Source organism: Onychostruthus taczanowskii, unplaced genomic scaffold (assembly GCF_017590055.1).
Source record: "Onychostruthus taczanowskii isolate IOZ18803 unplaced genomic scaffold, ASM1759005v1 scaffold9, whole genome shotgun sequence".
In the NCBI taxonomy this organism is placed as follows: domain Eukaryota; kingdom Metazoa; phylum Chordata; class Aves; order Passeriformes; family Passeridae; genus Onychostruthus; species Onychostruthus taczanowskii.
Window position 1 is genome coordinate 3,811,088 of NW_024506993.1, and position 26,537 is coordinate 3,837,624.

General features: G+C 46.2%; 1 protein-coding gene across 1 annotated transcript in view; it reads left to right on the forward strand.

Annotated features, from left to right (window-relative positions):
* The first annotated feature begins 808 nt into the window (after positions 1 to 808).
* The window catches only part of FOXP1 (forkhead box P1), a 376,461-nt gene continuing 350,732 nt past the window's right edge, over positions 809 to 26,537 (forward strand). The window contains exon 1 of the mRNA XM_041425693.1: positions 809 to 958. The gene's annotated coding sequence lies outside the window, so the exon portion shown is untranslated. The remainder of the gene's footprint in view (positions 959 to 26,537) is intronic.

Consider the following 26,537-nt stretch of genomic DNA (forward strand, 5'->3'; position numbering starts at 1 on the left):
TTCTATTATTTTATTTTATTTTTTATTATTATTTTTCCCTTGCGCCGAGCCTTGTTTACCCAGCAGGTGGATGTGACGTCAGAGACTGACAACAGCAAAAAATAACAACATCTCCCTCCGCGGGGGTGTCGCGGGCCGCCCCCGGCCCGCCCGCGCGGGGCTGCAGCGGCAGGGCCGAGTCCTGCGGGTGAGTCCGGCGCCCCCCGACACTTTCCCCGCTCCTCCGGGGCTGTTGCACTTTTCCCCCCGCCGACCCCACGTGCCCGGCCGCCCCTCCCCGACCGCCGCCGCGGTACCGGGGGGGTGGGGGGATGTGGGGCGGCGGTGCGCGGATGCGGAGCCCCCCTCCCCGGGCTGCGGGGCCGCCCGCACCCCCTCCCCGCCCACTTTGGAAACTTCCCCCCCGCCCCGCGCTGCGCGCACTCCCCGCCGTGGTGGGATGCGGCGCGTCCCGCCCCCCTCCCATCCCCGCTCGCGCTTTCCGCGTGTTTTCCGCCGGGTCCCTCCGCGCCGCCGCGCAAGGGGCGCGTACGCCCCAACTTCTGCGCTCGGGGCAAGAAGTTGCGGTGGGGCCGCGCCCCCCCCCGCGCTGTGCCCGGTTGCCCGTTCCCTCTTCCCCGGGCACCTGTTGCGGCTTTACGCCCGCGCAGCTCCTTCCGCAGGCGCGGAGCCCCGCGCCGCGCATCCGCCCCCACCGCGGGTCCCTGGACGCGTTGCGCCCATCCCCCCATTTTTTTTTCTCTCTCTTTTTTTTTTTTTTTTTTGAAACGAAGTGTTTGAATAAACACCCGCTCCTCCCCAGCTCAGCCCGGCGCAACTTCTCACTGCGCGGGTGCGGACCGCGCATCCTTCACGCGCGTGTGTGTGCGCACGTCCCCCTCCCGCGCAGCCCCGCGGTGCGGAGCCTCGGGACGGAGCCGCGGCTCGCTGCGCGCCGCGGAGCCGCCGCCGGTGCCCGGTAAGTAGGGCCCCCCCGCGCACCTGCCGGCCCGCGCTGCGCGGCCGCGTCCCCGGGCAGCGGAGGGGTGCGCGCTGCAGGCGGCCGAGCGGCGTGTCCGCGCCTCCCTCCTCCCCACCCCCGCCCCGCCGGGTTGTGGGTTTCTTTCTTCCCTGGAAAAAAAAAAAAAAAAACAAACCCAAAACAACAAAAAGCCAAACCGACCCAGCGAGCGGGGCGCGGGCAGCTGCGCGGGCAGGGCTCCGCGGGGCGCAGCGCAGCCCCCTCCGCACCGCCCGGCAGCTATGAATGACCGGCGGAGAGCATCGCCGGGCGGGCTGGAGCGCCGCGCTTTCAGCGACTCTTCTGCTGCCACTCCGCTGTAATGATTTTAATTGCGTGTTTTTGCTTTGAGTGAACCAAGCCGAGCGAGATTACTTTTTTGTTTTGTTTTGTTTTTCCTTTTTCCCCCGTCCTTTTCCCCCCGGTTCCCTCTGAACCTGGCAGCGGCGGCAGCGCGCAGCCCTCCCGTCCCTACCCGAGGCATCTGCCGCTTGCGAGCGCTCTCTGAGCCGCTTCTGTAGAGGAGCTGGAGCCCAACTTCTGTGCTCAGAAGTTTAAGGTTTCATTTTTAGTAACTGTTCTCGGAGTGAGTAATGGATGTGTACTGCTCGTAGCGTGTCGTCTACACTATATAGCCTGCTGATTTCTGGGGTGCTGGATGGTTCTAAATATTAAAACAGTTCTCTAAACTGTGTTTGCTTTCCATACAGTTTTGCTAAACTTGGATTTTACCTGATTTGACCAAATGTTGATGTCACTAGTGACAGCTGCTTAATTAGTCAAAGTTGCAAGCATGTCATTGAAGAAACTTTTTTTGCCTGTGCTGGTAATCCAGAGCTTACTTTAATATTTTGGAAAACATGTATTTTGCTCGGTTTAGTATTATTTTTACAGTTTTTGTTACTGCTGAGAAGCTCTTACATTTTGTAAGTTTGAGAGAGCCTGAAGTAACTCAAGTTCCCAGAGAAGTGAGTGTGGGCAAGGAGGTACCGTGCATCTCGGCAGCTAGATTTGGGGGAAGACAGGGAAATTGGGGCTGCTCGTTTCAACTTCTCTCCTCTGAAGCTTTTCCCTTGCACATTTTGTTTGAACTATCTCCCAACCATATTGAATGGAGCAGGGCACTGGGGGAGGAAGCTCTCCACTAGTTACCATTCAAAAGGTGTCGGCTAAAATCTCATTGCAAAAAGGTATTGTAGCTTTAACATCTTGCATTGGCAGCATTCTTCCCCCTTAGTCTTTGGATTAGTCATTGTATGAGAGACAGGAAAAAAAAAATCACTTCTTTTTTTTTTTTCTGGAAAAAGTAAAGTAAACAGCCTCCAACAAGTGAACCTTGACAACCCAGATTAAGGAAGGCAGGAGAGATCAAACAAAGCTGCTGCTGGGCTGTTGTCAGGAGCTGCCTCACTGAAAGCTCTGGACTATTCGATCAGGCAGCAAGGCTATATGTTCACTTATGCAGAAATGGACCATTACAAATGCTCATCTTTGTTGTGAAACCAAAGGATAACTCTGAGAAAAATAACTACTATTTCAAACAAGGCTTTCTGTTGCTTACGGTTTTGATTGCAAAGTTAGTTTTTTGTGCATGGGCTGGGGTTTGGGGTTTGTTTGTTTTTTTTTAAAGTGATGATGGTTTGAAGTGCATTTTTACACTTACAGAGGGACTTAGGATTTGATTATGTTTACGCTGTCTAGAGCTGCAGAGAAGAAGGCATTAAATTAGTGCAATTCAGAAAAACCTAAAAGTTCTGTGGAACTCAGCTTTTATTTCTAGATCGCTGAATTGTAAGGAAACATGGGTTTGTTTTTTTTTCTCTCTGTGTGTAAGTTCTGTGTTGGTGTATAATAGAGGAGTTTGGTTGTGATTAAGCACTGTATATTGGATGACTGCATTCCTAGAGTTTGGAAAACTTGTAATATCTTTCCTTCAAACATATTGCCAAGCAGTCAGGATGGACCTTGGTTTTAATACGCGGGGATTTTTACAAGACTGTGTGTAATGTGTCTTCATGTCTGTATCACAGAGACTGTTACTGTGTAGTTTTTAGTGGAAGTAACAGTAAAGAGTATTAATAGACACTTGATTTTATTTCAGTAAACAGTTAGGATTTAGGTACCAATTGAAATGAACCAGGGGAGTGAGGTTAGTTTTGTTGTGTGACAGTTTCATGTTGTGTTCAAACACTTGAACTCAAACTTTAAATATGTGTCACTTTCATTCCTTTAAAGCACTCTAAAACAATGGAAATATATATTTTTTTAAAAATCCAAGTAAGAGGCTGTTACCCTAATGTATATTAATCAGCAGGCAGACCAAGTACACATCTGCTGAAGAATTAAGAAATCCTAAATCTTTTTGCATAAGCATTTTTTTAATTAGCAGTGCAGATCTCACAATAAGTACTTTATACTTTCTGTAAGGTAAGGTTTCATAACTGTCCTGCATAACTTACTCTGAAGCCTGTAAAGATTTTTTTTATGGTATATATTTTAATTAGACAATAAAAAGCATGTGCATTAAGCATGCACATGTATGCTATTAAGCCATTTTGCGTAATGTGTAATGTTTTTTAACATCTATAAACATTTTCTGCTTAAATCAGTTCCACCAGTAACCGTAACGCAGCTGGGTTTTGCCCTGGGAGGAGAAGGAGCAGGGAAGTTGAGCAGGGAATTGTGCATCGGACATTAGCGTGCAGCGTATGCCGCAGTGTGCGTTTCTCATGGAGGGGATCACCTTTTTTCAAAGCTAAAATTCACATTTTCATCCTTGATGTGACATACTGTAAACATTTGTAGCTCCTGAATTACTTCTGTTTCATAGCACTGTAAAAATTATGAAAAAGGCTGGTAGTAAAAAGGCAAATATATGGAATGTATCTAGTGTTTAGTATTCGTACCTCTTGTGGTCATTTAGATTGAGAGATTGAACTGGATAACACGATTCCTTTTGTGAAATATCCGTTGAGCATGTATTTGTGTATCAAATGAAATAACATATGCGCACACATATGTAGGATATGTATGTAAAATACAGTTATTTCGGCAAGGCTGTCCGGTTATTTATGGGGCATAATGATACTTCTGTCATCTTAAATTTTCTCTGAGAAGCTTTAATAAATTTAAATAGATTATATGCTGTCAGAAAATAGTATAAATTTTGTTTACGATTCACTTGCTTTAAGGTACTTATACTAAAGAAGCTCATTTAACCCCAAGACTGAGGAGCATTAAGTGGTGAGAGGAGTCTGCTGAAGAGCTGCTGCTGCCCTTTGCTCTTGTGATAATCTTAAATTACTACAATTTAATTGCAACTTCAAGGCACTGAGCTGAAATATTTTTATGCAGCTGAGCCAGGGCTGAAGAAGGCTCGGTGGGGTTTCTGCAGGTAGCTGGGTGTCTTTTGGAGGTGCAGCATTTGTTCAGGCCTCTCCTGCCCTTCCCAGCACATCCAGCATCGTGTGTGCAGGGACAGGGTGCCTGGGAGGGAGCTTTCCCGGGGGTTCCCACTGCAGAGGGAGCGGGATCAGGCCCTGCAGGGCTTGGGTGCACGAGGGTTTTGTTTGCTGTCCGTATTTAAAGTGAATTAAATAGCGCATTTTAATTATTCTTCAGATGAGCCGTGCCGTCAGGTTGCTTCCCAGAGCTTTTCCCTGCGATGCTCTGCTGGGGAAGCAGGTGGGAAGGGGCTGGTGGCTGGAGGGGAAGCCCGGGGGGTGGTCAGCAGCGTGGGGACACAGTGGCACCCTGCTCTGAACGTGGCCCGTGGGCATGGCGTGCTCCCCGTGTCCCCAGGGGTGAGCTCAGGGTGCAGCCGGCTGCCCTGGGCCCGATCCAGAGCGTGCTGGCATCAACTGGGGCTTCTGCTGATGTCGCTGCCTTTGGCTTTTGCTCTGTGCCACTAACTCGTATCACTGAAACTTTTTCTCCCCCTCCCTCCACGTAGAGTAGCGTGTTTTCACACCCGGCGAGCGCTTCGGCAGAGATGTGATATGCAGGAGAAGCCAGAAAGCATTTGCTAGGTGGAATTCAGAGACGCTGTGCACTAGAGATCAGCAGCGTCTTTGAGACCGTTCTTAGAGGTCCTGGCAAGCAAACTTTATTCCGGTGCTTCGAAAGGTATGGCCAGGCCGGGAGCCCTTAACGTCGTGCCACCGAGGACGCGCGTCAGCGCCGGCCGCGCTCGGGCACGGCGGTGTTCAAATCGTGAGTCTGATTGTTTTTCTGTTGGCCAGATCCCTGTGAAGCGTCTCGTTGCGAGAAGAGACGGAGAAGATCTTGTGGTTGCTAGAAGTGGTTGGTTTTGCGCTGACAGACGCGCTGCTCGCAGCCTGCTCGCTGCGCGGTTCGATTCCCGCAGCTCGCTGTGCTGGGAATTGCAGCTCCTGCAGGTAACCAGGTGATGCCAGTGTAGAGAGAGGGGGGAAAAAAACCAGCATGGGATAAACCGTGCAGTCATTAGAGGAGAAACTTAATTGTGGGATCGCTGTAGTCTTTTACTTTAAAAAGATACGTTTTGTGCTGTAGAGGAATCGGTTGCGCTGTTCTGCGGAGATGGGTTATTTGTTGGTTGGGGTTTCTGGATGGTTTAACATGTGCTCTTTTTCCTTACTCCAGCACTGGAGCTCCCAAGTCAGAGAAGCTGCTGGCTCTGTTCGTGTGCAGCCTTCTCTGCAAATGCGCTCTAGGGTTTTGTCTTTCTGTTCTCCTGGCACGGGTCTCTTCCATGCATGCAAGTGAGCAGGCTTATGTCTAATGGCTGTTTGGATGTGGCAAGTATCCAGAATAATCTTGATGACTTTTTGTTCCGCGTCATTCTGCAAATGAAGACGGGATTCTATGGAAAATGGGCAAAGAGGAGAGCATGGGCAAAATCAGTTTCTCCCTAAGAGGCACCTGAGGAGGACTAAATAATTTTTCTCCTCTCATTGACCCTCCTGGTGCTGTTTTTAAAGCATCTCCATTTTAGTGCCTTGAAATTGCAATTAAGTTGTAGTAATTTAAGATTATTGCAAGAGTGCAAAGGGCAGTAGAAGCTCTTTAGAAGTCTCATCTCAACACTTAATGCTCCTCAGTCAGGGGGTTAAATGAGTTTCCTCAATGTGAGTACTTAAAGTAACTAAATCGTAAACAAAATTTATACTATATTCTGACAACTAATAATCTATTTAAATTACATTAAAGTATGTGTGTGAAAATTTAATTAAAGGCAGAAATACTGTCAAGCCCTGTAAGTATCTTGACAGATCTACTGAAATGGAACCCATATAATAAAATATTTACATAGATCTGATAGGCTACAGTGTTTCTGGGAGTGCTATTCTGAAACTAATTGTGGGCTTTTTTCCCTTCCAGTTTCCCATTCAGTTGCAATGGTCTCAGAAAGCAGCACAAATAAATACCCAGAATGTTTTATTGGGATGATTCTCCCGTGTATTGTTTACTGCTAATGGTGCTGTCTGTACAATGCTTGTCGCTGCTGTGTTTTTATTAGGAGAACCTGTTTCCTCAGCAAGTTGGTTTAATTCAGAGGCACTGAATTTAAAAAATGGGCACTGAAATTAAAAAACTGGCGCAGAAAACTGGGGCTCTGCAGTGTTCGCGCTGTGTCTGCACTGGACGTGCCATCTGTGAATCAACTTTCTCCTGGGTGTGTGTCCCAGAGCATGGTGCTGCAGCATCTCCCGCACTGCTGTGACTCTCAGTTGAATTGATTTTTCAGGTAGAAAGAGCTTAAAACCATTTTTCCAAGGTTTCGAACTCTATATGGAAGTGTTTCCCAAAGTGCATGTGGAGCACAGCACCCTCTTGCTGGTGCATCTGCAGGCATATCTGCTGTGGTATGTGGTCCAGGCTGTTTTCAAGATGAAGAATGTTTTGCCCCGGGTAAAACTGGGTCTGTCTGAAACTTCAGTCAGACTTTGGCCCTTAAAACCCACTGGCTGGAATTCTGCAGGTGGTTTTGCTGGGAAGGTGCAGCGTGAGCCGCGCTTTCTCATCACCCCGTCATGGGTTGAAACAAGCTCCAGTTTTTCCTGGCTGGAGCGTACACCCTGGAGCTGCAGGGTCGCAGGAGGAGGATGAGGATTTGGGCACGGAGAGAGGGATGTGATGGGAGCGTGGTGCTGGGGAGCCCAGGCCAGGTGCTGGGCACTGAGTGCTGACAGCCCGACAGAAGGTGGCACAGTGCGGCAGGTTGGCTGCAGCCTCCAATGGCATCGTTAGTTTTCCCCTCTTCGCCAGACATTTCCTTTCATGTTGGATCTGAGTTTTAGCTGTACTTCCCGATCAGTCTTGTCATCTTGTTGCTAACAATTAGGGTCAAGTGTCTTTCCTTGGGCTCTCCACAGTCTTCGTGTTGGTGTCCCTCCCCCAGCTCCCTGGCTAAGCTGTTTGTTCATTAATTAGTGGATGGGGCATATTAACACATCAGTAAACTGGAGTAGTCAGAGTTCCCAAGGCATCTCGGGAAGCCCTCTCCGGTTTTATGTGACCGGACATGCACTATTGCTGATTTAGATAGCGGAGCCGATGATGCCAAAGTGTTGTTAAGAGAGAGATAAATAGAGAGAGCCCAGCAGTAAGCAGAATGTCATGTCTCTATTAAAAAGCTTGTGATAAAGGAAGATAAAATGGTGAGGGGGGGATTGCTGGAGTGTTCAGAGCAGCCGCTAAACATCTGATCACAAAAATCGATGCTGAATTCCCTTTCTTGCACAACACTTGCCTGCAGAATTCTGTCTGAGCCTGGGTCTGGTTGCAGCGAGCAGTGGAGCCCTGAAAGGACTTTTGTTCTTGCCAGAACGACAGCCACGGGGTTCTCAGGGATTCAGGAGCTGTCTGAGCTGGGATTCAAACATCCCTCCCCGGCTCCTTTTGAAGTGGTGTTCCTGGGATGCTGATGAAGTTGTTCCAGGCTCACGCTGGGGCTTGTTGCTCTGTGCTGCCTTGTACCTTGATTTCCTGGGTGCCTGGGCCACCTGCCTTTCTGTCAGTCTGGAGGTCAGGCCTTGGCAGAATAACACCCAGGCAGATTTTTGTCTATTGGTTTTTTTTATCCTTGCCTGGGTGCAGGGGCTGCTCTACAGAAGTGAATAAATGGAACTGATTCTAAAGAAACCAGCGGTCGCAGCAGACGGGAGAGGAGCGGGGTTAATTCTCCCGGTGCAGTAAAACGTTAAATCATCACAGCCTTGTTTGCTGAAAGGATGTTGATCATTCCATTAAGGAGGATTAAGTAATTAACTGATATTTCTTTAGGAACCCATGTCAGTTTTAAAAAGCATCTTCCTGGTGTTGCGCAGTGAATGTGAAGTGTATGTTTTTCTGCTGCTGGAAAGCTGGGAGATGTGTATGAGTGAGACACCTCTTCCTAAAGAACTTCTGGGAATACCAAGGGAGCAGAAATAGGGAGGGGGGTTTTCAGCTAAAATGTGCTGTTCCAATAGATTTTTGATAGCAAGGTTGTCTTTTATGGATTTTTGTCCGCTGGGCCTGCTGCGAACCTCATTTCAAGGGTATTCTCTTTGGGATTAAGAAGTTAAAACCTTCTTGAAGTGTTCCTTTTGGTGCTTGCATTTTTATTTTTAATAACAGTTTTTATGTTGTAATAGTGAGCTCACTGACAGTGAGTCATGAACTCTGTCTTCCATGAACCTCATGACAAATCTCTGTTAGCCACTCAGGCAGCTCGTCCAGCCCAGTTCCCACGTTTTATACTTGCGCTGGAAAGAAAAATTCCATTAAAATCAGTCTTGTAAATCCTCCTGTGGCAGAAATCCCCTTAAAAGCAGTGCAGTGCAGGGGGCTGTGGGGCATCGTGGAGTGGCTCCGGACACTGGGTTTGGAGCCCATGGAAGCTGGGTTTGTGTGGGAAAGGCTGGCAGGCCAGGGGAGGATGTGCCTGGCCAGGGTTTTGACATTGGCTGGTGCTCAGTCAGGTCAGAAGTGTGTTTTGGGGACAATGCATGTGCAGGTAGAGCAGCAGGCGGGCAGAGGAGAGCAATGACAGTATTTTTCACTGTTTCATCTTTGAAGGCTCAGACTGAAGCCCCTGGATGAGAGGAGCAGGGGGCTGTGTGAGCGCTCCTGCGTCCCGTGCTCCCAAGCTCGCTGCCAGGGTTCCATCCATTTTTTGCCTCAGCAAATCACAGAATTTGGGATTAAACTCATCAAAGCGATGCTGTTTCTTGTAGAATGGTCCCAACCTCTAATGCTGCAGTTAGTGATACTGAAACTACACCCAAACTGAAATTTTCCATGCGAGAGATGGATTCTGGTCAGCAAATAGCATAACCCAGTGGCACCAATTGTGTTAGTATTGATACTTTCTGCTTTTATAACAGCTCTCCTTCTCAAACAGGGCTCCTTCAGACAGTACCAAACTGTTGATCAGTGCACTGTAAATTGTCCCTCCCCCTCGGGTGAATTTCATAAATAGTTGTATTTCCATAACATAGGCAGATTTAGCTTCAGTTGTGTGGCCTAGGCTCTAAATACCCCTGTTGAAATTATGGGAGCTCACTTGGATGGACTGATTAAAAAAAAAAAAAAAAAAAAAAAAAGAAGGAAAATTAAAAGAAAATAAATTTGGCTAGATAATAAAGGCTTAGAATATTCATGTGTGTAACATATAAGAATCTCTCTGGATGTTTGTGCAGAACATCATGGCCTGTACCTGCATTGGCAGATTTAGAAGAGAGATTTTTCACAGTAAGTTTTGCAATAGTAATAAAGTCTTAACAGCTTTAGTAATCAATTTTAATCAGAGAGTTGTCAGGGGCCCTATCCTGCTGTCATTGAATTAAATGAGTACTGGGAGAAGGTGGCTCTGAAATAGCTCATAATAAATTGTTTTTGTTAGTTTTTAATGATATGCTTGTGCATGTGTGTTCAGATAATATGTATTAAGGTTTGTAAAGCTCCTGAATTGTAGGTTTGGAAAAGAGCAAATGTATTTTTCAGTGATAAATTACTTGATACCCAAAAGGCTTTGAAAGAGGAATGTCAAAAGTATGCAGCAAAATTATTGTTTGTATAAGTATTTTAAAGTTTTTCTCTGGCTTTACCCATCAAAGTTTTCTGAAGTCCAGTAGTGTGAGGAATGATGGTCGTGCTCAGGAAACCTTTCTAATCCATCATTTTATTTCCAGGATTTAACTGAGAATGGGAGAAACCCATCTTGGTATATTTGAGCTCATTTTGTACCATGTTATCTGTTCTGATTTTTTTTTCTTGACTTCTATAAAAGCAGTATCTGCAGCATTCAAAAATACTATTTCATAGAAGTTAAAATGGAACATTGCCTGTGAATTAAACTAAAATATCTTAAGCCTATCCAGTGTATTCCTGGCATTAAACAGTCGGAGAAGGCTAAATATTTCCTATTTATTTTTCAGATTGGCTGGAGTATAGTCTTTCAGGAAAAGGGTCCTCAGCCAGTTGAAGGGGAAATCTGATTTTTCAGCAAGTGCTTTATATTTACTGAGGGATTCTGAGTGTGCAGAAGCGTGCTGCATGGAAATGGAAATTTACTGTCTAGGATTTTTAGGGATTTTAATCGATGCCATTAGATAGAGGCACGCTCATAGAGAGGTAAACTAGTAAATCTGAACAAACTGAAAAATGGTAGCTATAGGTGTCTGGCTCTGTTATCAAACTTGCTGCCTAAGCCAGAGTTTATGCACTGTGATAATGCTAATGACCAGCAGAGCCAATGATGCATGACTGGAGGAAATCAGTGGTATAATCGGAAAAAGTTATCAGGTTTTTGTCATTAAATATTACTGATAAATAATACACTTCATTTTGAGTAGATAGGATGTGTTTAATTCTGATGTGGAGAGTTTCAATTTAATAAGGGGCATTGCTGAGTAAAATGATAATCTTTTCTAATTTAAAGGGAAAAATAAAAATGCATTTGTTTCATCATAACCTCCTGGCAGCCACCATCCACTGCTGTTGTCTTCACTGGTGTCTGATAGTGAGGAATATTCACAGCAGTTTGAGGTGTCTGCTTATAGCACAGTGTTTTATCTAAGTTACTACTTTGTGCAGGATTAATTACATGAGGCCAGAACCAAAGGGGTTCTGTTTAGTATAAACTAGGCAAAATCTTTCATTTTCTGCTTAAAAATGTGAGTGTTGCAGCAAATATAAACTCTGTGCTCCATGCAGTGATTCCCTACGGAGCAATCTGCCTGTCCAGGCAGTAACAGGAGGGAAGGGATGAGGACAAAAGATAGAGATAAATTAGATCTCGTTTTGCAACTTATCTTTTAAGTCAGTGGGAGAACAAGGAAGAGAAGTAGAGCTTAAACTGAAGGAAGAGGGATATTAATAGTCTCTATAAAGGACAGTTTGCACCAGGAAAAAAGGAAAAAAAAAATCTGCTTGGCTTTTTTTAGCAAAACAGGCTAACACCCAGAGTAAATCTGTGTCATTAACTGAAGCAGTGCGTGATTTTTAGAGCATCTCTGCTCCTCGTGTGCGCCAGTGCCTGCGGAGGCTCGTCCCTAGGCTGGGGGCAGATGTGCTGCAGCCTCTGCCCTGAGGAGGCTTCTCCTGCCAGCTGCAGAACCTCTGTCTGGGTCAGCCCGTGGCCCTGTTGGAGCAGATAGCACCAGTTCAGCCCAACGAGTGGCTTTGTAACAGGGCCAGGATCTTCCCACCACCCCTTGGAGTCGTGCTCGAACGCTGAATCTCAGCTCGAGTTTCCAGAATTAGATGGCACAGTGAGTAAACACAGCGTACTTGCCAGTTCTCACATCCTCTTTTGCAGCGAGTATTGCAGCAAATCCTGCAGGTTTGACTCATCTCTGAAGTTCTTCACTGATATGAAACAGATCTCGTCTGCCTCTCTCAAAAGAGCTGGGAATGTGGCCTCAGCTCCTGAGCTCACAGTCCTTCTGGACGTGAGCGCTGTTTGCTTGAGTTGGCCTCTCAGAAACTTGGGCAGCTCTGAGTAACTTCAGCTGGAGTTACGTGCATGTATCTGCTGGCAAAATTTGGCATGCAGTTATCTTTTATTGAAAGCTTCATGGAAATACTTCGTTCTTGCTATTCACAAATATTTACATTCTGGTAGGAAGATTTTTTTCCTCCCCTTCCATTTCTTTGTGTTTTTTTTTTTTCCTGGTTGATGCCATAAGCACAAAGAAAGTGTAATGATTTGTCAGGTAACAAGTAATATTCAAGTTTTCAATGTATATTTTTTACAGATTCAAAAGAAAAAAAAAGTCTGCCTGTATTGGAAGTATTTGTTGGATTGTAGTGAGCCATCCAGGGTGGGATGGCGATTGTGCTTAACACGTGGGTAAATTAGCAGGGGAAGGTCATACAGGGCAGAAAACTTTCCTGAGTAAATAAAAGAGGTGTCAGGTACAGCCCCTGTGTTAAGAACAGCACGTCTCAGTGTTTCTGTTCATCGGGGTTGAATCACCTCCGCATGTTTCAACCTCTGCCTGGTGGCTGCTCTCAGCAGGTTGAGGAGGAGGACACTTTGCTCACAATGGTCCACACGTGTGCCGTGACTCAGGCACGCTCGCAGCTCCATGACATGTGTCAAATGAGAATTGTTTCCTTGCAAAGCCTTTGCCTCCTTTGTTTTTTCTCAGATGAAAGCTACTTTCAGTTTGACTATTTGACAGCGCGCTTGGTGCCATGGAGAGCGAGGGCTTGGTTCACTCTGCAGTTCAGGAGATTCAGGTATCTCAGCTTCTCCCTGGGTGTGCTTCCCATTGCATCCCCTGTGCTTCAGCTGACCAGAGGTGGGACTGTGCAGGAAGCTGGACCAGTGGAAAACTAGCTTAAGCAGGAAAAAAAATGTTTTCTGCCAGTTGAACATCCTCATTGGATTCTGGAGATCAGAGGAGGGTCTGAAGAGGTCAGGGCCACCCCCTTGGCCACTTGATAGCGTTTACTGTAATGTGAGACCTCTGCAGAGGCTTTGTGTCTGGATGTGCTCTTCTCAGTGTGGGCAGAGGATCCTTCCATGCCCAGCTGCCCTGGGGCACGCTCCCAGCAGTGCCTGCTGGTGGGACCACCCTGCCAAAGCTGCCAAGTGTGGGTTTCCTCTCATTGTTAATGTGATGCTGCTCCCTTAGTGCCAGGTACTGAAGTTGTTACTGTGCACATCCTGGCATCGTGTATTCTTTGGGTTTCCTTCTTCCCTGTGAGCTGTGGATGATGAGCTGGTCCAGAGGCTGGGAATTTGGGATGAGGGCACTGAGATACCCAGGTTGCTGGCTGCTGCTGTTTCTTCTTGTTTTTATAATAACTTATCTGTGCGATAAGCAAATGCAGCTGCACATAAAACTCAGATAAAGCTGTGCCCAGCCTGCCGTGCGCCTGTGGAGTCAGAGAGCCAAGCTGATAAGGAAAGAACTCAGGAACAGGTTGACCCAAAAAGGGTCTGTGCCATACCCTGTGCTCACTGGGTGCTGTGCAGGATGGGTGTGCTGGGTGTGTGTGGCATGGGGGTGTCTGGGGAGTGTGGGTGGCAGTGGTGGCTCTGGCACAGGGACAGCCACAGGCAGTGCCACCAGCAGGGCTGCTGGTGAGCCCAGGTGCTGGCGTGCCCTGGCATCAACTCAAGCTTCCAGTGTGGGTTTGAGTAAAGCTTTGAATACAGTTTATGCTTTTCATGCTCTTGATATGGGTGCAGGTGCACATTAATAGGAAGTGAAAGCAGAGGAGCCCCGAGGGAGCCTTGCTCGAGCCATGCCAAGCAGGTACAGCCCACGAGTCTTATCACCTTGTGATAGATAACCTGGCATGGTGCTGCCATTCCCGTGTCACAGGGATTATGGGGGCGAGGCTGTGCTGCAGGTGGGCAGGGACCTGGTCCCTCTACCCTGCTGTGTGCTCAGGGCTGCTCTCCCTCCACATGTGGAGGCACCTTCTTGTCCCTGAGAGCTTCTCTTGCCTTGCTGTCCCTACGCTCCGATGCAGGTGGATCAGCGGAGTGTTTTGGGAAGGGCTGGCACCTCAGAACAGCACTGCAGGGTGTCCCTGACCGCCCCCAAGCCTTGCTGTGTGACCAGTGATGGTGATGAGGTGAGCTGGGCATTCTCCATGCCCCATCAGAGCCAATGGATAATTTTGGGGGAGGCTGGGGCGAGGAGAGGCCGGGTGCCCACTGGCCAGGGCTGAGCCCACGGGGCTTTCACTGTCAGTGGGCACTGCTGGAGACTGGCTGTGGTGTGCCCAGGGAAGTGAGACCCAGCCCAGCACCCAGCTGCCTGCCCTGGGGCCTCCCTGGTGTTGCACAAAGTCTTCTCCAGCTGATTTCAGCCTGTTTGCTGCCTGGTTTTGCATTGCCTTGTTGAGGAATTGGAATGTGCAGTCTGTGAAGTGAGGCAGCAAAGTGTTAGCCCTCACTTTTAATCATTACCTTTATTTTTGGAAAAGGAGTAGCAGCCAGGATAAAATATTTAGTAGGAATAAAATTCTTGTTACCCACCCTTTGTTCCTGCTTGGTTTGTGCCCGGCCTGAGGTGTGGATATCCCTGGGGGCAGCTGATGTGCAGGTGAGCAGAGCTGTGGTCCTGAACCCCTGCTGTGCTCACCCCCTCTCTTCACCATGTGCTGAGCTTCCATATTCTGCATGTGCAATTACTGTGTGCTCCTAAACAACCCTCACCTTGCATTAGGGTTATTCACTGTTCATTCTTACGTGTCAACACCACATCTGATTGGAACCTTAATTGCTCTGTGTGCTCCTGTATTTTCCCCTCACCTCCAGGACCAGAGGGAGGGTTTGTTGCAGGAAGAGTCCAAGGCAGTTATCAGGGGATGGGCTCTGCCACTTCCCAGGCTGCACATGCAGTGAGAGCCTGGAAAAATGCCCCTCCAAGTCATGACAAATTAAGCGTTGCAGACAGATGCAGAGATGAAGCTCTGTGAGGAGATGTGTGACTTGGATCCCAGAGTTGTGAGATGTGCAAAGATGGAAAGGAAAGCAAACTTCTCATCCAGCACATGGAGGCTGTGGTGCTTGTGCCCTGGGGTGCTCCAGTGCAGCCATCCAAAGGCTGCTGAGATCTCTTTTGTCCCACCCGTGTCCCTGTCACAGCAGTGCTGTAGCCAGGAGCTGGATGTGCCATTTTTGCTATTATCAAGGTAAGTAAGGTAAACCCCATTTTTCTCCAGTAAGCGACCTCAATTTAATTCCATTTTTCAAAGCAATGAGAGTTATTTCATGGAATTAGGATCATTAAAGCTGGAAAAGACCTCTAAGATCATTGAGTCCAACCATTCGTGGTACCCCATCAATAAATAAAGGGCTATTTGGAACCCCTGAGCATCCTGTCTGTGCCCCACTGTCCCTGTCAGGGCCTCCATGTGTGCTGTGTGCACTGAATCACATCTGCTACATGAGTGGGAATGTGCAGGAGGAGACCAAGACTTCTGAATGGCAGAAATGAGTCTGAGGAGGAGAAATTAATAGTAGGCAAATGAAGAATTCTTGCATTCACACAGCTCGTTATTGAGACCCATCATCATGGCAGAGAAATGGGAGAAACCTCTGTTGCCAATTGGGGTGTCCTACAGCAACAGTGTAGGGTATGTCTTCCAGCCTGAACTGAAAAAAAAAATAAAAATGAGGCAGTAGTTGATTACCTCTTGGTTTTAAGTAAGTGTAGTATTGAGTGCAAATTAAAAACAACCTTGAAACTGCACAGATTCATAAAACTGTACACTGGGATTTTAAAAATTACCTCCATTGGAATCCTGGAAGCATCTGTTACATAATTAATGCACTTAAAAATATATTCTATTTATGATTAATCCAGCACTGTAGTGTGTGCTAGTTAAATGCCTGGATCCCAGCGTGCAGTGCAAGGAAAGAAATGCAGTTATAATCTATTTGATGGTTATAGGAAAGGACATTTGCTACAAATAAATACATTTTCCTTAGTCTTTTTATTTGTCAGGGCCAAGCTTATGTCTGTTGTGCTGAGTTTGTTGACTGGTAAATGTTTTGAGATTTATGCTGATAATTTTGTAGATCTACTGGAAAAAATAACTCAAGAATAATTAGGGAGATTGACCATACAGTAATGTACCACATGGGTGACAACGTTGATGATCTTGGGTATGGTATATACAATTAACAGTGCTAAGGCTTAGTGCTGCAGAGCTCTTCAAACACTCTGAGTTGCACAAGTGCTGTAGGGGATGCACATCTCTCCTTGCCAAAGTTGCTGCATGCCTTGGGTCTCCTCTCCAGAGAAGTACTCCCAACATGAAACCTCTGGGTGAGAGTGGTGGAGCAGGCACAGCAAGCACAAGTATGACTTGACAAACATCAGTCTGCAGAGATTTTTAATCAGGAAGGTTTTAGGGGCTCTGTAGCCTTTTTTTTTTTTTTTTTTTTTTGGGACTTTGAGCTGGCATCCAGCCATGAGGTCCTGGAGCAGTTTCTGGCATCACACTTCCTCTGACAGATTTTTCTCTCTGCCCTTGGTTTCTGTTCCCTTTTTTACTCTCACCCTTCATTGGACACCGTCTTGTCAGGTTGGTGCCAACTAAAATCCTTCCATCTTACTTTTGTTCCTGTCTGTAAAGCCTGCAAGCTGTTACAATGGCCCTTAGGTCTGCTGTGTTCCAGAGTGGTGGTCCCACCTTGTGCAGAGCTGTGGGTGGCCCTGGGTCCTGTGTTTCCCTGCCTGCCTCGGGCTGAGCATCCCAGCTGCAGCAGCAAGAGCTGCACGGTGCTGTGGAACTCTGTTAAAAGCTGTTTTTCCAAATGGCCCGTTTTTTGAAGTGAACAATCGTGTGTGTTAGCTCAGGAAGGATTTTGGTATTGAGTGCTGAAGGTCCTGTTGCAGCAGGGCTGTGCTGCATGGCTGCTGGATTTTTGTGAAGGGGTCACCTGTGTTGAATCCACGTGTGCTCTTGGATGTACCTGCCACCAGCAGCGTGGCAGGTTTGGACATTGGCACCTCTGCCTGCTGGGCTCTGCCAAGTCCCCCAGCCCTGCGTGGAGACAAAGTAGGGATGGGGAGGGGAGGACAGGTGTCTCCCATCTGCCTTTGGTGTCCCCACAGCCAGCTGTGTGGCGTTTCTGTGCCATACCAGTGTGGGTGCTGGGGGCATCGGGGATGTGAGAGGTGTGTGGCAGCCTGGCTCTGCTCTGCTGTCCTCTTCTCCATCGCTGACACTGGAAGCGAGTTCCTAATGAACTCAGCTTCCCACTTACTGCTGGTTGTCTTCTTTCTGCACTTCAGAGTCCCTGGTGGCCCTTCAAAATGTAGTTGTGGGAGGTGGAGATGCTGAGATGCTTTTACCTGTGGACTGTGCTCCCCTTCAAAATGTAGCGAGGGAGGAGCGAGCCTGGTTTTGTGGGAGGTGGAGATGCTGAGATGCTTTTACCTGTGGACTGTGCTCTGGGCTCGTCCTCGCCGTTAATCCCAATGGAAACGTTTCTTCTGACTTTTCCCACTGTATCATGCAAAGCCTTGTTATCTCTGCAGTACAAAAATGCACTCAGCATGGGCTTTTCCTTTAGTCCTGAGGAGAGATGGATGTTGAGATACGTGTGCATAGGCTGTATTTTGAGCAAATTAGGACAAAAAAAAAAATTGATTACTATTGGTAACTTAATTTTCTGCAAACTAAAGAGCCCCAAAGAGAAACCCACTTCAAAAGGTCTTTGTTTCCTCCTTTTTTGTTTTTTTAACAAAGGCTACGTTCTAGCTGTATTTCAGTGGTCTCCGGTTTCAGCCACTTTCTTTGATACCAATTTGTGTGAAAGCAGTTGTCAGACAGAAGGAAATGATAAAATCTACGAATTAAGGCAAAGGATGAGAAGGGCAGTGGGTAGCATGAAATGGAGAAGTGTTGGGATCTAAAGAGCATTCCTGCTAGCAAATCCCAGTTCCTGTACTTGTAACGGGCCAGGTTGGTGATGTTTGGCAAATTTAATGGATTGGGGTGGGTGGCTGATAAAAACAAAGAAGATTTTAGGGAAAAGCAGAATCTGGTGACTACAGTAGTGCATATTTATTTTTAGAGCTCGATTGCTTTTGAGTTGCGAGCATTAGAAAAACTTCTTAGCTCGCATTATACTGCAAATTTCTTTAATTTATTTTTAAAGTGGAAATTTTGCAAGCTGACGTTTTGCAGCATGCGTAGTACGCTTTTGGCTGACAGCATTGTCTGGCAAAAGAAATAACCAAATTATTATTCAGTCATGGGTTTTTAACAGCCGCAAAGCAAGTGGATGTTAACTAAATGATGCAATTTATTCCCTTCCTGCTTATTGCCAGCTTGCCTATTACAGAGAGACTGCCAGCTTTAAATAAGTGGTACCCAGATGGTAGTCGCATGACGCCCACTTGGTTACGGAGCCTAAGCAGGGAATAACTCGGCAGCCACTACAAGCTGTGGGTCAATTGAGGGGGAATGCCTGTTGCTTCACAGTTTTGCATATGTAAATCTGTTAATGTTATGTCAGTATTGTGCGGTCTAAACACAAGCACTGCCTTTCTCTGGGGCCCAGATGAACTTGGATCGCCGCCCAGTTAATGAGGAGCGGGCGTGCGGAGCGGCGCTCGGAGGCAGCGGCTGCGGCTCCCGGCGCGCCCGGGATGCTCCGCTCCAGCGGAGCAAACAAACACCTCCGCTGTTTTTAGCGCGGAAAAAGGCTCGGCTCGGCTCGGCTTGGCCCGGCCTCCTCTGCTCGCTGTGTCTGCCTGCCTTCATGGGCTGCAGATGTGGCGCAGCCGCCTCCGAGGAGTCATGAACTGTTGTCGTCTGCGCCCTTTAACAGCCAACATCTGCTGCAAGCGGCGCGGAAACAATCCCGGGCAGCGCGCTCCAGTTCGGCCGCGATTGCTTCGCATTAATTGCGGCGAGATAAGTTACTGTACGAGGTCTGCAGCCAGTCCTTCTCCCCCTCCCAACCCCGCCTTTTTTTTTATTATTGTTTTAAAAGCAGTAGTTAAAATTGTTTGACATGGGAATGGTTTTTATCGTTGATCATTTCTGGTTCTGAAAAGTTTATTACAATGGGTGAAAACAACAACCAAAAAGACCCATAAAAAGCTGGGGCTGTAATATGCTTATAGGCTAAAAAAGTACCAATAGTGTTGATTTAACCAAAGAAAATGTTCCTGGAGGTATTGTAAATTTTATGTGCCAGATGAAAAGCATTAAGTGTGTTATTTTTCACGAAGGAAAAACATTCTGATTTTTAACCATTTTGTAAATTATATTAATGCTGTAATAAGGGCCTGTTCCAGGAGTGCTCGCCCCGTGAGCAGGTCTCGTGGGTTGGGGCCCTGGGTACTGGGACTGGCCAGGCAGAAATCTTATGTTTTCAGGTAAAACACTCTGTCTTTGTTTGCTTTTTGGGTTCCCCCCCTTTCTTTTTTTTTAGAAGTTGCAAACGAGCATTTTAAATGCAGCAAGAGTAAAATTTAGGGAGAAAATAAGCCGCTTTGGAATGTAGCGGAAAGCTGAGATGCTTCAGTATTTTATCTTTATTTTGCTAATTATTTGTCATGGAGATCGGAGTTGATTCCCTGAGATTTCTTTTAAGCCTCTTAAGATTAATTTTTTTTTTGGCTAATGGTAATTTTCCTCCGCTTGATGCTCCCCAGCTAGAGCGTTACTGCTTAGCTGCATGGCTGGGGGAATAAGCTCAAGGTTCAGAACATGGACGAGCAAAGGGAAAAAGTGATGAGGAAAACCAGAGGGTCTGGAAGTGCTGTAGGGATTGCGTGGAGGGTTTATAATTTGGGGCGAGTCCGTCATCCCCATCGCTGGGGCTGGAATGGGAATTTGTACAGCAATTGTGCTTTTTGATGGAAAATTAGTTAGCAGTTGTTGAAGAGCACGTAGCAAATCCTTACACAATAAAGGTAAATCAAGCTCAGCTTTGGTTTATATGTGATTTTTTTTCAGTTCCCTGTATTAATGTGAGAGCTATAGCTTCCCCTACTGAAAACTTAATTAGGCAAACAGAATGCTATGTTAGCAGACACTTACAAACCCAATGTGCTCACAACTAGATTCAAATAAGTTAATAAGAGTTATATTAGGTGTTTCTAATGGTACTCTCCATTTTTTTAAATAAATGGTGGCTTTGGTAATAAGCCACCCACACCTTTTTGGGTAATAGTTTAATTGAAAAGCTTGATTGTGTCCATTGAGTCGCAGAGGATCCCTTCTGCTGTGTGCTGTGGTAATGCAGGTCTCTTTGAACCCTTTTTATTTGGGTGCCTGATGTAAAGCCCCTTAGGAAAAAACTGGGATGAGGGAAGGAAACAATCTGTTGTGGAGTACAGGCAGAAGAGCCAGCAGACAGGAGCAGAACAAATCTGCAGAGTTAGTGTGGGTGTAGGGGTGCGTGCGTGTTTGTGTGTAATGTATTTAAAATGCCAATAGCTTATGCCTTTTGAAGGCTCCAAATCATAGCTGTCATATTAGCTATACCATTTCCAAAATTAATGCCAGGAACAGACTGATACTGATTGTTCAAAAAAAGCTTCATTTTTATGTGACACTTTTTTTTTTTTTTTTGGCTTTTGACATCCCCGGTTAAAACAGGTACGGTTTCCATGCAATGCTCCTCAAAAATTGTTTGCTGAAAGGATTTTGATTCCAAATTGAAGGTATTTTCTTAAATTTTTTCCCTCCAAGAAGACAGAATAACAAGAGGAGAGGGAGAGAGCCTTCTTACTTTCCTACCGATTTTAGCAAAAAGATGTTTGGACAAAGAGCATTAATGTGAAGCCTGAAAATTTAAATTTGCTGTCAGAAATTTGAGACTTTGTTATTTCATAACTATTGCTACACCATGTCCTCCACATCTTTGTGCTTCTGTCTACAAAGTGGGAATGGGGAAAGGTTGCCATGTTAAGAGACTGCTGCAGGATTTAAATATAATGCTTGTGAAATGCTGAGGTCATCTAATGTAGGGCGTTTTGCTAATAAAAAGGATCAATGTCTTCAGTCTGCTTCAATTTGACCTCTCTGTTAGTGTTATGCAGTGGGTCTGAGGTGTTTCTTAGCAATGTTTTTTCCACTGTAGCAAAACATGCCTAGTTTTGAGCCACCTAGCAGAACTGCCCATGGTGGCTAACTTAAAAACATTTATTGAACGCCAGTAAAGCAGCTTTTTTTTTGTCACTGTGTTCATACAGGTCACATCCACCTTAAAATTTATTTATGCTAATATTAACATGTGGCCAGTAAAAGTGTGTGTCTGTGTGGGGTATGGCAACCTTTAAGAGAGCAGAGCCTGGTTGCCTGGTAAGGATAATCTTGCCAGAACAAAAAAAACCAACAGTGCACAAAAGTGCTGTTAGTTTGTCAGCATTTTACACAAACCTTCCGTGCTAAGAAGTGCTCAGAGCACAGCTTGAGAGGTCCTTTCTGAAGCCTATATGGTTTGGGGGATTCCCTCAGAGAAGATCAGATAAGATAGTAAGTGGAGGATTTGGGCGGAAAAGTGGTTTGGAATTGCAAATCAGTGGTTTGCCCATAAGTGCTTTGGGTTGGCTGTGGTGTCTTCTGATCATATATATATATATATATATATATATATATATTTTTTTTTTTTTCCCCCTCCAGAGATCTTGAGTATTTTTTCACCCCTCTTTAAGCTCTCTCAAAAGGGTCCTGATTTTCAAAGGCTGAAGATGGCTGCTCACTCCAGAGCTCTGCAGGCTGATGTGAAATCACTGCTTGTTCTCTCAAGGCTCCTGATCTCGGTCTCTGATAGAGCTCCTCACTTTCAACTGCTTCAGCATAATTCAGTGCTTTCTTGAACATTGTAGGAGGTTGAATAAATATGATTTCTACAGTATGTATGTATACATAGCTCTATGTATGTATATATAAAGCGATGAAACTTGGACATGCTGGGTGTTAAGCAACACGCCAAAAGCAACAGGAGGAAGCAATGTCAGAACAGGACTGAAATTTATCTGTTGCTCACTGGTGATCCCACAGCTGGGCAGGATCCAGCTGAGCAAACTGTGATGTGGTGACTGTTCTCTCTCATCCCACACAATGTACTTATATTGTAAAATATATATTCAAATATTTAGGAAGTTGGACTGAAGGATGGTAGCTCTTGGATCAAGCCCTCTAGACCTTGGGTGTTTCCTTACTGATGTGAATGTAAAGCCTTCATCTAGGAGGAAAAAAATAGATTTTACAAGTTTAGTAACTCTACCAACACCTGGCTGCACAGAGAGGTAAGTGGGGATGAGGGTTTTGTTGTTCTTACCTTTTTGTTCGTCTTGGAAGAAGCAGGAGGGGCTGGGTGGCACTGGGCTGTGTCCATCCCACACTGGTGGCACACATGGTGCCAGGCACAGACAGGTCCCAGCTGCCTGGCACCTGCCTGGGCTCCGAGGGACTGGCTGCCCTGGGGGACACAGCAGTCCCCACAACAAATGTGTTGAAGCTGTATAAAATGCTTTGTTTTGCTCAGGGCTGTGAGAGCCTGGTCTGATCATTCTGGCACGCTGTCATCTTCATCTTGTTTTGGACTTGTGGCCCCTGGTCTGGTCTGCTGTGTCCTTCACCTTCACTGCTCTGCTTTCATGGAAGGCATTGTTTGAGCAGAGTTGGGCTATGCTTTCTGCCTCAGGTAGGAGCAGAGTGGTTTTACAGACAGCACCAGCATCCAGCTGCTCTGCTTGTCCTGCATCCCCAAAACACCTTCCACGCCTACTGTCCTTTTTCTAGTGGCCTAAAATCCATGGCTTTGTTTCATCCATGAGGCAGTTCAGTTATCTCCAATCTCAAGACTGAAGATACTGTTGGCATAACACAAGTATAATTACTGTGAGTATAATCAACAAGGACTGCTGGATTGATTTCTCTCTCTTCTTTTTTTTCTTCAGGTGTTTAAAAAACCCCAAACTTGCATAAGAGTACGTAACTTGGTAGAGTTCCCCATTGCTGGAGGCACTTTGTGAGCTGGAGCTCAGCTTCCCCTGGAAGATGTAGGATCTTGCATGCCGTCAGCCTGGATTGTGGGCACGCTGTTGCCAAACCATGGGCACGGTTACAAGGGAAAGTTGGCATGGATCAGGGTGTCTTGTCCACCAAGATGCTGCCCCAGCTGTGCGTGGTGTGGTGTGCTGGCTGCGAGCTGCTGCTTCCCTTGGCACAGGGAGCAGAGGGAGCAGGGAGGACACTGCAGAGGAGTGATAGTGATCTGGGGCTTGGGAGAGGGCTCTCTTCAATCCTCCCTCAGTTCTGACTTCAGCGCAGTTAAAAGCTGAAGAAGGTTTGGTCTCCTTGGTGATTTGGGTGAGGGTGGAAATGGCTTTAATCTTTTTGGCTGGAGTCTCAAATGAAGGTGCAACCTTCTCACTGCACCTGGCAAAGAAACTTGTTTCTTACAGGTGTAGCTTTGGTTTTTGTCCTGCCTTCTCTTGCAAATGAGCATCCCTTTTTTCTTTCCTTTTACCATACATAAGTCTCCTTTTGGAAGTCCTTTTTGCCATCCAGGCACCTGCATTTCAAGTCTGTATCATGCAGATTCATTTTTCTCTTTAGGCATGTGCCATGCTGACAGGCCTCGGGCTAGAACGTGCTTTTTATCTGTGAATGCTTTCTCTTGTGCTTTCACTTGGAGTAGGTGATACTTTGAGGTGAAGGTGAGGGGCTGTCTCGTGCTGTTGGGAGCCAAGACCTGGGCTGCTGCCCCGCTTTGGAAGTCAGATTGTTCCAGGCTTGTGACTTGGATTCAGGAGGACTAAAGGGTTCACGTGCCATGAATGAAAGGAAGAGAGGCGTGGAGTCAGAAAAGGCCTGCTTGAAGAGTTCTGACTTTAATTTCTGTGTTTGCTTTCATTTATTGAAACGCTCCAAATCTCAAGAGAAAGATTGAATTTTGGGGGCGGTGTCCTCATAAATCTGACTTTTTTTTTTTAATGCTGGACAGAGGATCTGAACATCACAGGAATCCAGATGAGGAGCCTAAAAATCACAGGTTATGCATGCATGGAGGTTGTATTAGAATACTTTTTTTGGAAATGCAGTCTTTTTGTTGAATCTTCATGGCACAGGCTGTAAGTCTTGCCATCTCCTGGACTGCCCCAGGAGCATGTTCATTAACTCCCACCATCTTCTGCATTAGCATTGGCTTCTGTGCTTCATTTAGATTTTCTTTAGAGCATTACATAAACAACTATCATGTAAATACAGGCGTTTGTAATGGTGGTTTTAAATTAAAAAGACTTTTGGATTCATGCAAGTAGACACATGCTTGCACAAAATAACTTTTGGCTTTCCCCTAACACTTTTCAGAATAATTTAAAGGAAGAAAAGATTTGCAAACAGTTGTAAAAGAGCCATAAAAAACTGTCAAATACCAGACCTTCAGCTAATTGTAAACTGTTTTGCTCTTGGAAGTCATACAACATTGATCTCATAGTTGCTTCATTAAGAAGGTGCTTCTCTGTAGCACAGGAGCTGCTTGCCTAGGTAGCCATGAGCAAAAATAGCAAGAGATGTTGGGCTTCTGCTATGAATGCCCAGTATAAACTAGAATAGCTCCAGGCAACTGAAGGATTCTGTACCAAAAAGGAAGGCAAGTGTTGCAGGGAGCTGAACAGGAAAAAAAGCTGCAGAGCTGAAAGCTGCTTTTCTCTGCTCCCAACTGCTTCACCCTAGAAAAGGCACAGCATCTGCAGCCCTTTGCGGGCAGGATGGCAGTGAGGAGGGGGGTGTTTTGGAAGGATCCACTGGCACAAGAGGATGCAGCTCTGGGTGATGAGTGTGGTAGCACTTGCAGGCTTCCTCTCTGACTGACTGTCCTTATGGAGTATAGTTTAATTTTCAAAGGAAGATGTGAAAAAAAAAAAAAAATCCTTTCCTGGACAGAGAATTGGCTGACATCCCCAGCCAGCTGGTTAGTTGTATATATATATTTTTTTCAGTATACCAAGGAAGACAAGCATTCATGGTCACCCTTTTCTGTTTGGGATTAAAAAAAACCGAAAAAGTCAGTAGTCCATTTGACTAGATTGGTGAAAAACTTTTCTCTGAACTCAGCTCTAATTCTACAGCTGGGCAGTGTTTTGCTTGAAGAACGTGCCTGGCTGTTAGAATTGTGTCCTTCCAGTGCTGCAAATTTGAGTGTCTGCTTCAGCAAAATATTAATAGCAACCCACTGGGTCTCATCCCTAGTGTGTTCACTCAGTCTCTCTCCTTTAACCAGTTTCTAAAGCTCTATCATTAAATCTCTTCAAGAAGGGAAATTCTTGCCTTTGTGTGTTGGCTGAGCTGATGAATGGTCGCCTGTTATCTGCTTGGTCCATGACTGAGTCAGGCTGTCAGAGACACAGAGCTGAAGTCAAAGGGACTTTATTTCAGGCTCCTCTACCTCCTCTGGCTTAGACATGGAGTGGATTCTCTTCCCATCTGTTCTGAGGCAGAAACCTCCTGTTTGACAAGAGGGAGGACTGGGGATTTTATCTGGCCCAGCCATTTCCTTCTTGATTTCCTTCCCGTGCAGCAATCCCATGCTGATGCATCACCTCCAGCCATGGGTTCAGGACATGGCCTCCTTTGCAATGATTTTTCCAGTTGCAAAACAAGGGGAGGGAACAAATGTGTCATTGCTCACCCCTGGTGAATTTGGGCATCACCCATATGTCGCCCCTATTGTGCCCAGTTGCTGGAGTTCCAGGTCTGCACTGGCAGATGAATGTCTTGGTTTGCAGGTGTTGATTTGCTCCTCAGGAGGTTAAAATCATGTGGGTTCTTCTACAAAAGTGTCAGCTTTTCTCTGAAAAACTCACATGTGAGTTACCTGATAGAAGGGCTGTGCTTACTGAGTCCAGCTTGGGTGCAGTCCTTAGCACAGGGTGTGTGGACTCTTCAGACCAGTTTCAGTACAGGATATTTATTGAAGCATGAAGGCAGGGTGGTGTTCTCCCCTGCCCCAGAAGTAACTCCAGGTAGGGAGTGGGTTTCCAAACTTTAATCAGGGTTATTCTGCTGATTGTTTCATTTTTACTAAGTGTTGAATTCATGGCCAAAAGATGGTGCAGGGGAGAGGATGGGGTGGACAGGAGGCAGCCTACGGTGCAGCATGCAAAAAAAGATCCGGGAATAGTTCAGCACTTAATAATTCAAGAAGAAATTCCTGGACATACAAATGAAACAACAGCAAATAGAAAAAAAAGAGCCCTGAAAACCATCTTTGTGGCCAGATTCATAGCAGGTCCCATCCCCTGTGCAGTGGTCTGGTGCTCTGAGGCACTGCTGTCCTGGCCCAGGTGTGACTTCTCCAATTCATTCGCCTTCCTCATGAGAAGCATGTCAAGAGAGTCATTGAACCACCCCACAGATTTTGGCCTGGCTGACTGCAATAACTCTCAGCTTTGTGTTTTATGGATGGTATACTTAAGTGGTTTGGAGAGCATTAGGAAATAGAAGGCACTACACATGGTCGAGGAAGCCCTGGGGAGTGATTCCCCCATGACTCCGAGGTGGTGAGACCAGTTGGTGTTCCCTGCTTAGTGTCTCACAATCCTGCCCTTCTCTGACTCAG